Here is a 16,968-nt window from a genome sequence, read left to right on the forward strand (position 1 = left end):
ATGATGTTTTTCTGTGCTCTATAAGAAACATTACACCCCCTTTAAACAACAATTTTTAGGAACTCATTTACATGAAAGAAATAGCATCTCGCAAATAGACAAGATTGTGCGTGTACAAATAGTGAAAAAGAAAGTGAGGATGGCCGTGCTGTGCGGCCGACCCTGGAACTTGCACTACTGGGAATTTGTTTTGCGCTGGGCCTATTGCAGGTAAAGCACAGGGATGGGCACTGTGCTTTAGAGTCAGAGCTTAAGGTTTTATTTTTGCTTTATTATTGAGAATAATTTTTCAACAGATATAATTATTCATAAGTGTGATTCCTGAAAATATTAATGCTTGATAAGAAAGGAAAATTTATAGAGCAGACCACCTTGTTCCAAGTAGGCACTTTACAAACTAGAAATTGCTTTTTGTTGTTTTAAGTTGTTTCAATCTCTGGTTAAAGATAGTAAAAGCTATTTTTAAGTTGTTTCAATCTCTGGTTAAAGATAGTAAAAACTCTCATATTTACCTTTATTCTCTGTGAAGTCCCATTAAAAAAAATAGCAAAGGAATTTATAACAAGATGTAACATCACATCTATTAGTGATTTTATATATAGTATTTATATATATACTATACGTTTATATAATAATTATATATAGTATTTATATATATAGTATTACTATATATTTATATAGTAAAAACTATTTTTAAGTTGTTTCAATCTCTGGTTAAAGATAGTAAAAACTCTCATATTTACCTTTATTCTCTGTGAAGTCCCATTAAAAAAAATAGCAAAGGAATTTACAACAAGATGTAAAATCACATCTATTAACATCAGGAACTGGAAAGTTGTGACCAATATTTCCAACTCATCAGATTAAAGAATGTGGTTCTTGGGCAGCGCCTGTGGCTCAGAGGAGTAGGGTGCCGGCCTCATATGCCTGAGGTGGTGGGTTCAAACCCAGCCCTGGCCAAAAACTGCAAAAAAGAAGAAAAAAAAGAATGTGGTTCTCAAGCCAGTGATAGGGAAAGATGAGAAATAATTTAAATACATTAAGAACTTTCTTGACGAGGAAGTTAGATACCTAAATTCACTCTAGCTTATCCCTTCGAGACTCAATACTATGAAGTTTAGTCTTCAAAAAGTATAAAGCAGGGTGGAAATATTGTCCACAAAACTTGAAGTAAAATTTTGCACTGAAGGTTGAAATCCCAGCCACCTTCCCTTTAGGCAGACAATCTGATAAGCCTAGGATATGAAGATATTGCAACCAGGGCTCCTCAAGTAAATTTCCTGGAGTGAATCTTGCCATCATGACAAGACCCGTGCCATGCCGAGAGCATCCAGTTAACTTTTTAATACTTTAGAAATAGGTCTGGGCACAAAGTTGGAGATCTCAAGATTTCTAAAAAAATTGTCTTCTGTGAATGGAAGAGTCTAAAACTAACAAACAGAAAAACTAATAGTGAGAGTTCTTTTAACAAAATACAAACAGGGCTTGCTTTACATCAAATATTTATTGAATCACTTTACTTGTATTAGTCACTCACTATTCAGAAGTGCTCTATCATTCATAGTATTTACAGATAAGGAAATGGAAGGGCTGATAAATAGTGAAGTTAAAACTGGAACATAGGCACTTAGTAATTGCCAATAAATACATTCCATTGCCTCCCAATTTAGAGCAAATGAAGACTTTTAAGGGAAAAGAAAACATTTAAAATGTCGTTAATACTTTGATGAGACGCTATGTTCATAAAATTAAAAAAAATGCTACAAAAACATGCATTTAGATGCAAAAGTTAGCTCTTAGAGGTTGAAAATACAGTGTTGTAGAACAGAAACACATAAAAAGGGATAAGAAGAAAATGACAAGGAAATCTCCTAAAATAGGACAAAGAGAAAATGATATGAACAACAAGAAAGAAGAGATAAAAAGATTAGAGCACCAGTCTAGGATGTTCCACACCAAAATCAGAGGAGCAGGAGAGAGAAAATTTTAAGTGGAGGTTAGAAAAGCAAAGAAATAGGCTGGGTGCCCGTAGCTCAGTGGGTAGGGCACTGGCCACATGCACCAAGGGTGGCAGGTTCAAACCCGGCCTCGGCCAGCTAAACAACAATGACAACTACAACAAAAAAATAGCCGGGCGTTGTGGCGGGTGCCTGTAGTCCCAGCTACTTGGGAGGCTGAGGTAAGAGAATCACCTAAGCCCAGGAGTTGGAGGTTGCTATGAGCTGGGACGCCACAGCACTTTACTGAGGGGGACATAGTGAGAGTCTGTCTCCGAAAAAAAAAAAAAATAAAATGAAAGAGTAAGGTTCATCAAGAGTAGGTCTGCAGGCCAGGCAAGACAGCCCATGCCTGTAATCCCAACACTGTGGGAGGCCCAGGCGGGTGGATTGCTTGAGCTCACAAGTTGGAGACCACCCTGAGCAAAAGCAAGACTCCAGTCTCTACTAAAAATAGAAAAACTGAGGTGAGAGAATTGCTTAAGCCCAAGAGTTGGAGGTTGCTGTGAGCTGTGATGCCACAAAACTCTACCAAGGGTGACATAGTGAGACTCTGTCTCAACCAAAAAAAAAAAAAAAAAAAAAGTAATGTAATAACTATTATTTCAGAGAATTGAGGAGAGATTTACCCATTGTGGGAAGTGAGTACATAGAAAGCTATAAAATGAGGAAACGCAATGATAGAGAAAACAAAATAATCATGGCAGAGAAGATGAGTCAGCTGTGATGATTACGCTCATAGTCAAGTAAAACTGATGGAATAATTTATTTTAACCAAATTCAGAAATTAGAGGGCTGGGACATGTAAATGTGTGAGGACAATATCTATCTGCTTACTTTGTAGTCCCTGCAACTGAAAATGTAATTTCAAAGTATCACTATGAGAAATTTTTTAGGGATAAAGTGGTAAATACGAAAAGATGTTGCTAAAAATGAATCCTCTGGCAAGAGCAAATGAGCACAAAATGGTGCTGTTTTTAAAAATCATCCTTGTAGGATTTTCAGCTCCTTAACTTATGGGTATGTGCAGACATAAAAATAAATCTGAATTACTTGAAAACTTTTCACTCTTGTGCTGTTATATCTAAAAGGTAAGAAATGTTTAAGGATTTTCATCATTTCATTACAATCGGAAATCGCAAAGGCGTATCTACAATTCGGGGACTTACTTATTTTTCTCGGAATTAATGTAATTATCTATTGTAATTTATTGTCAAAATCTTTCTCAGACTATAGAAAATGTCTCCAAGCTTTAGGCTAGTGTGACATCTGAAGCATTTGCTCGTAGCTGGGCCCATGGGCACTTAGCTGAGGGAGCAGCTCGGGAATGCTTTCTTCGGTATTCGAATGCTCTAATAATTTTACGCATAGCTCAGCTCCCATTCTTCATGACAGAACAAAGAAATCCTACACTTTGAGTGCCAGTGACACTTTGGGTTTTCCTTTAACTGAAAAACATTCATCAAGGTGAAATGAGAGTTTTCTTCAAGATCTTTCCCTCTCTGTAGATAGGAAAATTTAACAGAGGTTAGAGTGAGTTAGAATCAGAATTAATTCATTTCCTTAGCAAATAAAACATAAAATTCTCTCATGACAGTGCTTAAAAATGACAAAAGATTGAACTTCCCAGAAATAAATCCATGAAAGGTAAAAGTGGCTTCTCTTTTTCCTGTAAATCTTAGGAGAATTTAATGTTACTACAGTGCTATAAAAGGAAGGTTCATAATCCCAACATCCAAAAATGAGACCTAGTTTTACAAGTTAATTTCTAGCCCTTTTGAATTGTATCTTTTATATAATTTCATAGTAAAAATTCTTCCTTCATTTTTTACTTTTTCCCACTAACCTTACACCGTAAACTTTGTTCTTATACAGCATTTATATATTATAATTTTAATGCCTACATAATATTTTTTTCAATGTCTGTGGTATATTTTACTCAAACTGTAGAATGTACATATGCATGTTCGTGAGGTTATTGCTTGACAACACTGTGATCTTTCCAAGTGTGCATCTTTTTCTTCCATTAACTTTCCTTTTTTTTTTTTGTAGAGACAGAGTCTCACTGTACCGCCCTTGGTAGAGTGCCGTGGTGTCACATGGCTCACAGCAACCTCTAACTCTTGGGCTTACGTGATTCTCTTGCCTCAGCCTCCCGAACAGCTGGGACTACAGGTGCCCACCACAATGCCCGGCTATTTTTTTGTTGCAGTTTGGCCCAGGCCGGGTTTGAACCCACCACCCTCGGTATATGGGGCCGGCGCCCTACTCACTGAGCCACAGGCGCCACCCCCATTAACTGTTCTTTATGACAGATTTCCTTAAATGTTATTACTCTATATGGAAAATATGGACATTTTGGTACTTATTATATTTTTTATATTGCTTGCATAAAGAATCTTGCTAACTTAAAACTTAGAAAGCATGGTGTAACCCTATGTGTTTTATCAGCAACATAAATAGCTTTGAGGGGTAACTCTCCCTTCCCCACAATATGACAGAATTAGAATGGTCTTGTCATTGATTTAATATGCATTTCTAAGTTTAGCAGTGAGGGTGAACGATTTTCACCCTTATACTATTTTTTTATGCCCTTGGTTGCTAATGATTTATTCATAATTCTTGCCTATATATCGTTGGGAGTCTTTGTTTTTTTTTTTCTTTTTTATGAATCCAAACGTAGTCTATGCACAGTGCGGTCATTAACTCTTTGTCGAACACGTTTGCTAGACTGTCGTTTCCTTTACAACTCAGTTTTACTGATTTATATCGTAATGAAGCTTTTGAAATTTTGAGCTGGCAATTTTTATTTTATTTTTTTTTCCTTAATTTTTTCAAACAATAAAACTATCACCAATGTCTTCACTAGAACATCTTTCAGTTCTGGGCATTAGTAGTTTTCTGCTATTTTTTCTATAATTTTGTGTTTATATTTCAACATTGTAACATATCAGAGGCTACTTTTGCTGTATGACAAGGAACTGAACTACTAAGTCCCTTATCAGCTACCAGCGAGGGAGTGGACGCCACCAGTTGCATTTTGGGGGACAGGGAATGGGGGTGCCATTTGTTGTCTCAGTCGCAGAGGAAGAGCATGCTGTGATATGCATCAAATTGCACAGGTGTTTATTCAGGTGTGAGGAGTACACTCTCGTAAAAATGTCTAACTTACCCAATCATGAGGCCCACAGGGGTGTCCAACCTGCAGCCTGTGGGCTGTATGTGGCTTATGTGAGGATGTTTTTGCTTATCTATGGTGGAGGTCAGATGCCCAGATCATTTTTTTCCTTTCATTTATGTTTGTGTATTTGATGTGTGGCCACAAACAACTCTTCTTATTCCAATGTGTGGCAGAGAAAAAAACGTTTGGACACCCCTGGTAGGGGATATTGAGAGACCAAGAGCAAGAACTGGGGGGAAATGGTGGGATAGTTATGTTCAGTTTAAGGTAATGGGCAGCACTGGATGTTGGGTAGGGAGGATAGAAAGAATTAGAATAGACCCAGACCAGGTCCTCCATCAGGGAAATTCAAGGAGCCAAATTCCCCATACAGGAGAGGAACACATAACCTGGTGGATGTTGTCATTCTCATAGTAGTATAAACTTATCTTTCTTCGAAACTCTTACTTGAAGAAACGTATCTTATATACATATAAGCTCTTTCATAGCATTGAGTAATTTCTGGACTCCCATTCTATAAATATAAACAAAATAAATGCAGCATTAATCAATATTTACTAGACATCTAATGTGGATCAACCCTGGATTATTTTCTGTATAATAATTCAGGTCGGGCTGCCTGAATTGCAGCTGCCAGTAGCACTTTCTCTGCTGCTGATATGCAAACTCCTGTGTCACACGCTCTGGAATGTCCTTGGCTGGACCTCAGCATCCTTTGCAGCCAGCCAGTGACCTCAGCCCCTCCCTCTCAAAGAGTCTGGATCTCAGCGTGGTAAAGGGAGGCCAATGTGGGTTGCTCAGCCTGGAGTTAGGGATTTCTCTCTATTTTGCTGTTCTTGTGCTCTTTAGAGTTCGTTATACAGCTTATTATATTAATGCCCTTATGTTAAGATTCCTTCTTCAAATAACTGTTTCTCTCTCCTACCCTGTCTGATAAATAAGTTTTCTCATTTGTCACTCACCCTTTTTTTTAATTATTTGCTGACTTATGTGCTGCAACTGGGGACAAGTAGGACTAGATAGTCCATATATTCTGTTCGAGGGGTAAAAAAGTTAAAATGCACTCACGCCACACACACACAGATACAGCTAAAGTGTATCAGTACCTCTTATTAACGCAGTTACAGGTTCTTTCAACTTTCAGTTTTTCTATTTGTAGGTGGAAAAATAACAGCCATTTTATAGCACTATTCTGAAAATAAAATGTAAAAATCCATGTAAAATCTTTGGTGCACTTCCAAGATAAATGCTCAATAAACACCAACTGTTGCTGTTTTTGTCATGAGTAGTCTCATTGATAGAGGTGAGTACTGAAGGAAAGCTTTGGATTTAGAACTTGGAGAGGTCAATTTATTCCTGTTCCATTTTCTTCACTTGCTCCCTCCTTCCTTCCTTCCTAAATGGCGACCTCAGCTCTCCAGGGATCATAGCTGAGGTAAGAAACATGCAGACTGATTTCTGCCGGGAGTCGGGGGTCCCAATTCCCCCAACCCAGGTGACCTGGTTCCATTACTCGGCGGAGTTAGAAAGTTGAACTCAGGTACTGAAAGCGAAAGTCAGTGGAAACTGAGACTAAAACTGGAGCGTCCCAGTTAGAACCTACACAAGATTCAGGGCAACCAAGGGAGATTTTATTTAGGAGGAACAGAGAAAGTTTAGAGCACTCCAAAGAGAGTTGGTTTCTGAAACAGAAAACTCGAGAGGTGGGAGCGATGGAGACAATGGGCTGGGGGCGGGGCATTAAATGCGCCATTGGAACTTGGCTGCAAGTCTCTCATTGGCCGCTCTGCGCCTCCCGCCGTACTATCCTTTTCTATTGGTCATTGATGGTCTCTTTCTATTGGTCACTGGTTACCCAGGTTACTTCACACCCACATTCTACGAGCTCCAGACTTCCTTCCTGGTTCAGCAGGCCAGGTTTCCTCCCAGCTCCACGAACCCCCTTCTTAGTGTTCCTGTTCAATTTCAACTTGATTTCTTTTTCTGTAACGTGTTGCTCCTTCCATGAGGTGAACTTTGTGAATTAAGATGTCATTACTTCTTTGATACACAAAATAGACTCCTAAAACTTCATGAATTTTAAAAAAGTGAATACATTATATATATTGTATATGGTGTATTCTATATGTGTGTATAAATTATATATGAATATGTGTATATATGAAATATACATTTTAATACACATTATATTTAAAATACATAATATAAAATTATATATACAAAATATGTGTGTATTATTTCTGTGTGTATATATTTTATGTGTATAAAATGTGTATATTATTATAAAATATGTATATTTTATGTATGTACAATATATATAATTAATACATTATATATAGAAAATGTAAAATTTGATGGTAATACATGACAATAGCTTTCGTCTTTACCATCTTGACAGTATGTCAAAGGAAAGTTAAATTGAAGATTTTTGAGCTTTGAGATGCCACAAATGTATTAGAAGAAATGCCTTTGAAATGTTTATGGCTTATCTGACAGATTAATCGATTAGCTGTGGTCCTTCAGGGAGAGGAATGGTTGACAAAGGTCGGTAGAAATCAGTCTTTTCAATGGAAATAATCAGGGGTGACCAGATGCCATGTTTGGAAGTGCCTTGGGCTTATTATTCTGCCAAATCTATCCACACCTTATTTTCTTGGCATTTTTTTTCCTTTTGCACAGTTCGTGTTTCCTTTTTTTAACCATTTCTTTTAGTTTTGCTTATTTTTATGCTTCTCTTATATTTTTTTTCAGAATTTTGCATTTAGCTGCAGTAGTCTCACCCCCGTTGTGCTGCAAGCGGCATGTGAGTGCCACCCCATGTGCAAATAGGAAGGAGTCTGTCTCAGGGAGAGAAAATTCATTGTTAATAATACCCACAGGACACAGATGTTTAAGACAGTTTTAGAAGCATGAGAGAGTCAGTTCTTTAGATGTCAGCATCATGGGCCCAGATCTAAAACATTAAATCAGTTTGCCATTTAATAAATAGGCAGAGCATAACTATTTCAAAATACTTGGAGGATTTGAAATAGCAAGCTGAAATAACTTGTGATGAAAATTTAATGACCAGGCTCATTTATGAAGTGACACATTTTCTTTCTCTTTCCTTTTGTCTCCTCTCTCTCTTCTCCCGGCTTTCTCTGTTCTTCTTATTCCTAGTCCCTTTCCTCTTACTTTGTTTCCATATGTATGATATGAATAATGCATGAGAAAGAAAACAAGTATAAAAAGTCATTAATTGGTGTCAACTTGCATATTTCCAGAAAGCTGATGTTTCCTTTGTAATTGTGCTTGTTGTTGCTTATTAGTAAATAAACAGAGAAGAATAATTATACATTGTCTCCTATTTTTTAGCTGAGGACTAGCTTTAATATTAACTTTGTAGAATGACAGATTAGAGAGGCACTGAGTCAAAATAACCCAGGTCTATGCAGATTTTGGGGGCTAGTGCACAGATCATCTCTAGAGGGGAGTATATAGCACATATCTGTACCTATTCTAAAATTCATGTAATGGTATTTTGGTCACATATTTTTGGATAGTTGAGTGCTTATTGCATAATTCACTTTGATTTGAATGATTTGCTTTTTCATTAATTTTTGCTTTGCTCTTAATTTCCTCCTTCAGTTCCTTTGCCTTATTGTTCTGTGTTTTGGACTTTTAACCCCTTTTTTCATTTTCTGCCTATGAGTCTATTCACTTTTTGACACTTCTTTCCCTTGTTCTCACTCTTTTTCCCCTTGGGATTTTTTAAATGGATGAGCACGCATCATGGGCCTGTAATATTTAATTGCACACTGAAGCATGCCCATCTCTACGGTACGAGCCAACAAATAGATCTCTTGATGGACTTGTTCATGTGGGATTGGTCTCAATGTGATATTTCCATATCAGATCTTTTTTAATTAATAGAATCAATAGCTTCTGGTTTTGCTGTGGTGAGTAAAGATGTAGTGATGGGAATTCTGATTTTAATCAGATCTCCTTCATCTCTGCTTTAAATGATAGACATTCTTTGTTTGACTTCAAGGTTATTTTCTCTTTGAAGAAATTGTGAGACATCTTTGCCTTTTTTAATTTTCTGGGATAGATTCTCTTTTTCAAAAAAGGAAGAGGGAGGAAAGAAGAATAAAAGAGGCTGTAATTGGTTTCATCTTTGGAGGAAATGTGACACATCAGGTGAGAAGACTACAGGGTTAATTTTTGTAGTATTATGTAAGAAATGGTATATATTCCAGAAACAAGGGGAATAAAGCTACTTTTTGTCTTTCTCATATGCTTGCTCATGGTTTTTGCGTCCTGTTGATTTAGAGGAGGAAAGATGTCCTCTCATTCGCTTCACACACCCTTTCCTGAAGATACATGTTGTCCGTTATCAGTTTTGGAAGTGGTTTGAAAGTGTTTGGAAGCTCAAAATAGGGTGTGGGTTCTATGACTCTTGTAAGACGCCAGGGAACAAAAGGGTATAGTCTGGATGAATGCAATTCGACCAATACAAATCAAAACGTTCCTAATTTCTGTGCTTGCCTGTTCATTAACACTTGCCTACTGTGTTCTTTTTACAGGCCATCTCCGAGTTACAAATATTCCACTTATGTATAACTTGCAATTATCAATGAAGGCTATTAGATTAAGTCCCTGAGTTACAAGCATCTGACTAACCTACAACTTACACTTATGAACAAAGGCTAATATAGGCTAGGTAAATGCACCTGTTCCAACTCACATACAGATTCAACTTAAGGACAAACCTACAGAACCTACCTTGTTCGTAACCCGAGTACTTCCTATATCCTTCTCTGGGTCTCATATTAGTCCCCTACTGTTGTTATTTATGTCTGATCTCAGTGAGGCCAGACCTCACATTTTGCCCGAAATCCTAGACTTGAGCATGTGAGCTCTATTCTCTAAAACATCTGCGTTACCTTAAACCCTGTTCTTTGCTCTCCTACTCCATGGGGAGACTCAGAACAGTGCAAGAGATCCCAGTCAAAGACCTAGTATAAAATAGGATGGAGTTTGTTGTTCAGTACAAATAAAAATTCCCCCTTTATATAAACCTCCGGGAAATGCAGTTTATGCAAGGCTACTCTGCTGTCCAAAGAGTATACATTTTTAATGATGTAGTTCTTAGTAAAAACACCCTGTTTTTTTTTTTTTTTCATTCTAGCATCTGATTTTACTTACTTAATATTTAATAAGTTTCTAGTAAATGCTATGCACTGGGCAAAGCACACAGTGGTGAACCAAACAGGTAAAAGTTTCATTTTAATTCCTATGAGTTCTCTTTCTTTCTAACCTAATTGATGATAGCTGGAGAATTATGGGGTGTGTAGAGCTTTGTTCTTCTCCTTTACAGCACTGGCCACTATTTCAGTTAAATAATTCATTTTTTAATTAGTGGTTTCACATCTCTGTCTCCTAGTAGAATGTTAAGTTTATATAGATAACACTACATCAGTCTTTATTTCTGCTGAATTGTCACTGGTTAGCTCATTGCTTTGCAGACAGTCGTATTTAACAAATTTGAGTTGAATAAATGAGTAGATCAATTCCTCAGCCTATCATTACTAAACAATAAACTCATTGTCAGCATAAAACCCTGCTAAACCTTCTATCTAATGCCCTACACAGAAATGACACTAGAAATTTCCCAATAGCTATGTCTAGTCGGGATCAACTTTACTGTCACGAGCAAGCAGTAATGTCTTGGCCAATGCTCCCTCATTAAAACTGCTGAAATTAAGCTCCAAAAATACCACTGAGTGCATGTTCTTTTGCTTTTAGCCCTGTGGGCCTTATCACACACAACACAGATTCAACAGATATACCTCCCGAGAGAGATAGAACTTGTAGACCAAGGGAAAGGAGGGGTCTACAGTCCTTACCACGCCATTCCCCATGCTGCACTTGCTGAGGGCAGAGAGGGTTTCAAAACTTGTTTTCACTCTGCAGAGCAGGAAATACTGATTCTGTCTCACCAGATCAGAAGAGGGAGAAATGTTATTAACACTGAGGTGTAGCGAATGATGGTCCTTCAAAGATGTCACCGACCTAATCCCTGGAACCTATGACCTTGGTAGGTTACATATGGCTGAGGGGTAGTAAGGGAGCAGATGAACCTGTCAGCTAATCAAATTACTTTGAGATGGGGAGATTATCCTGGAACATCCTGGTGGATCAGGTAATCACCTGAGTCCTCATTAGAGGACGAGGGAGGCAGAAGAGCAAGAGCTAGAGAGATGACAGTGTGAGAGTGACTTGGCCTGTGCAGACGGAGAAATGGAGCCAAAGCCAAAGAGAGTGGCTGCCATCGAGAAGCTGGAACTGTAGGGAGAAAAGTTCTCCGTTAGAATCTCCAGAAGGAACATAGGCCTTCTGACACTTGATTTTAGCCCAGTAAGACCCAGATATGACCTTTGGAACTATGGGATAACAAATTTGTTTCAAGCCTCTAAGCTTGAGATAATTGCTGCCGCCATGCTAGGGAACTGGTACAAGTGCATCCCAGCAGGTGCAAGAGCAATGTCATGTTGTGAAGGACAGCCTGTCATCTCAGGTTGCCTCCGCGGAGAACCACAAGTTCTCTCTCTCTCTTTCTTTTTCTTTTTTTTTTTTTGGCCGGGGCTGCTGGGTTTGAACCCGCCACCTCTGGCATATGGGACCGGCGCCCTACTCCTTGAGCCACAGGCGCCGCCCTCTCTCTCTCTCTTTCTCCCTTTATTGGGATAAACTGGCAGTGTAGTCAGACATTCAGCATGTAGGCTCCATGTGCAGATATAGCCAGGACAGTCACGCACCACACAGTAACCTGCCAGTCAGGGGCGGGTTGCACACACAATAATGGTCTCATGAGATTATCCCAAAGCTGCCAAACCTCTATCATCTTGTCTAGTTGTAGACATTAAAGCATCATAGAACAAGTCATTACCTTTGTGTCTGTGGCAATGCTGCAAAAGCAAACCTGCTATACCATGGGCTGTAGAAAAGTACAACACATGCATTTATGTACAGTGCACAATTCCTGATAACAACAGTAGACAGTTATTACTGGCTTATGTATTTACTATGCTCTTAACCATTCATTGAATGGGGAGTCATGCTATTTTTATTAGAAGTGTTAAGTATAAAACAGCCTGAGGCCAGTCCTTCACAGGAATACGGAAGAAGGCATTGCCATCACTGGAAGTGACAGTTCCATGCCTCGGGTTGCCCTGGAGACCTCCAGGGGGACATGATGTGAAGGCAGAAGACAGTGACACTGATGATCCTGACTCTGCGTGGGCCTAGACTAAGGTGTGTTTTTGTGTCTTCATTTTTAACGACGTTTAAAAAGCAGTGAAATAGATTTAAAATATTGAAGAGTAGAAACAGGCTTATAGGATAAGGTGTATGTTTGTTTGTGTCCTGTTTTTTAACAAAAAGGTTTAAACATAAAATAATAAAAAAATAAAAAATAAAGAAGAGCTCGCAGAATAAGGATATAAATAATAAAAGTATTTTTGTGTAGCTGTGCGATGTGTTTGTGTTTTAAGTAAATGTTATTATGAGTCTGAAAGTTAAAAAAATTATAAAATAAAAGTTACAGTAAGTTCTGATTAATTTAATACTCAAAAAAGTAAACAATGTCTCATGAACTTAGAGTAGCCTACGTGCACCATGTTTATGAAGTCTGTGATGGGATATAGTGATACCCAAGGCCTTGACATTCACTCACACCTGCTCACTGACTCAGCAGGAGCAGCTTCAGTCCTGCCGGCTCTATTCATGGTAAAAATGTCATCTTGTATTTTTTAACTAATGTAGAGGAATATGGGGTGATTGTAGACAAAGACTTGGATATTGGAGAGAAGTTGAAACTATGAAAAAGGGGGGTAATATATGTGGATGGCGTGGAGACTTGAGTGATTTACAAAGATTACCATAAAAAAAGGCACACGAATACACACTTCCTATAGTAACCTGGATGGACCTGGAGATTACTTCTCCTATAGACAAATACTGTCTTTAATATTCTTTAGAAAATAAACTTTGAGAACTATTTTAGATTTATGGAAACATTGTGGGCCCAGCACAGTGGCTGTAATCTTAGCACTTTGGGAGGCTGAAGTAGAAGGGTCCACTTGAGCAACGTAGCAAGAAACTGTCTCCACGAAAAAAAAAAATAAAAAAAGATAAAAAAAATATTACCCAGGAATGGTCGCGCACACCTGCAGTTCCATCCACTTGGGAGGCTGAGCCGGGAGGATCGCTTGAGCCTAGGAGTTTAGGTTGCAGTGAGCTACAATGATGTTGCTGCACTCTGTTCCAGATAACAGAGTGGAACAGTAAAACCCTGTGGAGAGGCGAGGAGAGAAAAATTGCAAAGACATTGGTATTTTTCCATGGGAAAAAATGTTTACATGTTCCACTCAATAGACCATAGATGTTTGGTGGTATAATATTTGCCGTGACAAAGAAGCATAGATGACAACCGTACTCCTGTCTCATGAAAGTTAAGTTACAATGGAATGGGGCTGAATGACTCAACCACTCCGGCCTCTGCTTTCCTGATGGCATCTCCCGAATATGTTGAACGTGACATTTGCTGTTTCAGTCTTTTCTATGTCTGTTTCGTTGAGGGACTGTGAGCCCCTTGAAAAGGGTACGCTGCTTTGCTTATTACTCCCCTGGCCCCTGGCACAGTGTCTGCAGAAGGCAGGCACTGTTTGGTGAGTGATGATGGGACGTGTGGTGTTGGTGACACCGTGGTGGCCTGGCAGAGAATGGGTTAGAAAGTCACAGAAAACTTCATGAAGAAGAGCTTGAGGAGGCTTCTCAGAGAAGGGGCTCAGCCTCTCATCACTGAGCCCACATAAATAAAGGAGGCAGAAAGAGCTGGGGGTGGGGTTGCAGGTAAAACGCAGAGGATAAATACTATAATGAGAGTGGGGCTCGTGTTGAGAATGGAAGTTTTCCGCAGAGCCAGTGAACGTCTTAGTGTGACTGCCATGTGATCATTCCATGTTTCTTCTGCCCAGGACTCCTTGGCTTGCCCTTCCTGGCCCTCTTGCGACATTTTACTCTTCTGCAGACTCTGAGTATTAACCATTTTAGTAATGTGTACATTTTAAGTGTATGAATTCTTGGCTTGTTTTATCTTGAAGAAAATATCCCCCACTGAAATTTAACTTATTCCTTTGGCCCATATCCATTTAGTTGTTTTTAGGTCAGTTCTTGAAAATTGGAGTAAAATGTAATACTGTCTGGCATCATTAAGTGTTTTAAGGCTTTTTTAAAAAAGGATCCAATAGAAAGAAGCATAAACTAACTATGTTGTGAGGTTTACCTAGCGGTTGAGACTTCCGCTACATGAAGAAATCTGTAGCTATATCTATGTTCTGTTCATCTGAGGGTGTTTCCTTAGTGAGTACCGACATCAACATTTTCTTTCTTTCTTTCTTTTTTTTTTTGCAGTATCTGGCCAGGGCTGGGTTTGAACCCGCCACCTCCAGCATATGGGGCTGGCGCCCTACTCCTTTGAGCCACAGGCACCACCCTGACATTGACATTTCTAACAGTTGTAATTATTATGAGTGCCATAGGTATATTGGACTTTTAAAAACCACACCCTGAGTTAAAAACAAAAGTAAAAAGACACGGCAACTAGAAACATTCATCTTCCTTAGTCTGGCACCTACAGAAGTCCTACTCTCCCACAACCCTGCTGACGCTGCAGCACCTGCTGGAGCCCTTCGTATCATTCCTCTCCTGCACATTTACCTACTTTGATTCCAATTTTTCAGGTTAGATGTCACTTCCACTCAGAAGCCTTCCCTGAAACACCACGTTCTTCATCTCACCAGAAAATAGAGCACACAGGGGATCTAGTACACACCCTGGGCTTATGACTAATGTAGCGATTCTCACACTCTGTGCTGTAATTGCTAACTTACTTGTGTGTCCACTTCACTAGTATTCATTTTTACATCCTTGACATCTAATACATTTCTAGTATTTTCGTGTTATATCCTTGACGTATAAAGCATTAAGGTCTGTTACTGAATGAATGATTAAATGAGTGTTTCATTGATTTTTGAGTAAATTTTGCTACCCAGGAAAGAAAAGAAAATTCAAATTAATTTATTGGTTTATGATCTCATACTATGTCAGGTATAATGTATTTGTTTTCTTTTCAAATTTTAAAATATTTTATATTGCAAATATGTATATTAAAGTGAATCTCAAATGTAGGTAACTTTTAAATGGTGATGATTATTATATGCACGTCTATAACCCAACAAACTAAAAGGTACCATATTTTATTTAGAAATTTCCTGAATTAAGAAAAATTGTGATTGACTGCCATGTTCTTTCCTCTCAGATATATTAAAACATTATTATTATGAAGCAAATTAAATAAAAAATAAGAATAAAAACAAAGAAGTCAGAATGAAGCATCACTTATTTATAAATGTAAGAATCTGGAATACATTTGAATCAAGAACCATCTAACCATTTCTAGTGTCTGAAGTGTTTTTGGTAATTTCCCAAATTATTGGGGCTCGAACGTGATGAGTATATTTACTTACATTCTGTTCAGTAAGACTGAATGAGACTAAATGAGATAGCTTATTTGACAGATTTATAACCTATTCTCAAAAAATGTACAGGACTGCTAAGAAGAAAACAAAAACTTTTCTGAAGGTCTGAGAGAATATTTGAATAAATAAAAATGTATATTGTGGGGAGAATGAATCATTACATATAGTAAAAAATCACTCTGCCCAAAACAAAATTTTAAATTAAGACTGATTCATGTCCACCAGAATTTTTAGAATTTTACAAAATTATACTCAAGTATATAGAAACACTTACACGTGATAGTACCTAAGAAAATTGTGATGATGACTAATGAAAATAGAGTTTTTCATTTTATAAAGCTACAGAAATTAAAGCAGTGCGGTAATGTCACAGAATGAGATGGGTCCATCTGATGTGAGAGACCCAGACATGGGTGGCAGATTTTGGGGGGATTTCATTCAAGTAAAGGTAACATTTCAAATCAGTGTGTAAAAAGATGGGGCATTCAGTAAGTGTGTTCACAAAACTAGTCCTTGGAAAAATAAATTGATATTTGATTCCAACCTTACTCCTTACAATGAAATAAATACTACCTAGAAAATAGGTGTGTTTATTCTTTATTCTTTATATATTTATGTATTTTTATTAAGTCAAATACACATCGATCATGAATACATTCATGCATATGTGGGGTACAATGTTCTGATTTTTTTAATACACAATCTGATGTTGTTAGATCAAACCAGTCAACATAGATTTCACATCATGTACTTGATTATTGTGCCAAAACAGCTATGTTCTACACTTGACAGATTTGACTTGTACGCTTGTCATATTCTCCATAGGTGTGGTCCCGCCTTTTATCCTCCCTCTGTCAAACCTCCCCCCTCCCCTCCCTTCCCACTCCAAGGTGTGTTTATTCTTATTACATGTCTCTATCATAGGTCTCTATCGTAGGTCCTCTCTATTGTAGGTCTTTATTAAATGTTCTCCAAGATTGGGAAGGAAATTTATATTTAAATGCTTGCCTTTGTCTATAGAATTATCACTATTCTCCCATGCTTATGTAAATATACACACACAGATAAGCTCCTATAAATGGTGATCTTTTTTTGCAATTGTTTGTTTTTATTAAAATGAGCTCGTTTAGTACTCAATGTTTTCTAATGTCCGTTTCCTGCTAACAATGTGGTGCTCTTCCATCTGAATAGCTATTGGTTAAATACA

Source organism: Nycticebus coucang, chromosome 12 (genome assembly GCF_027406575.1).
Source record: "Nycticebus coucang isolate mNycCou1 chromosome 12, mNycCou1.pri, whole genome shotgun sequence".
In the NCBI taxonomy this organism is placed as follows: domain Eukaryota; kingdom Metazoa; phylum Chordata; class Mammalia; order Primates; family Lorisidae; genus Nycticebus; species Nycticebus coucang.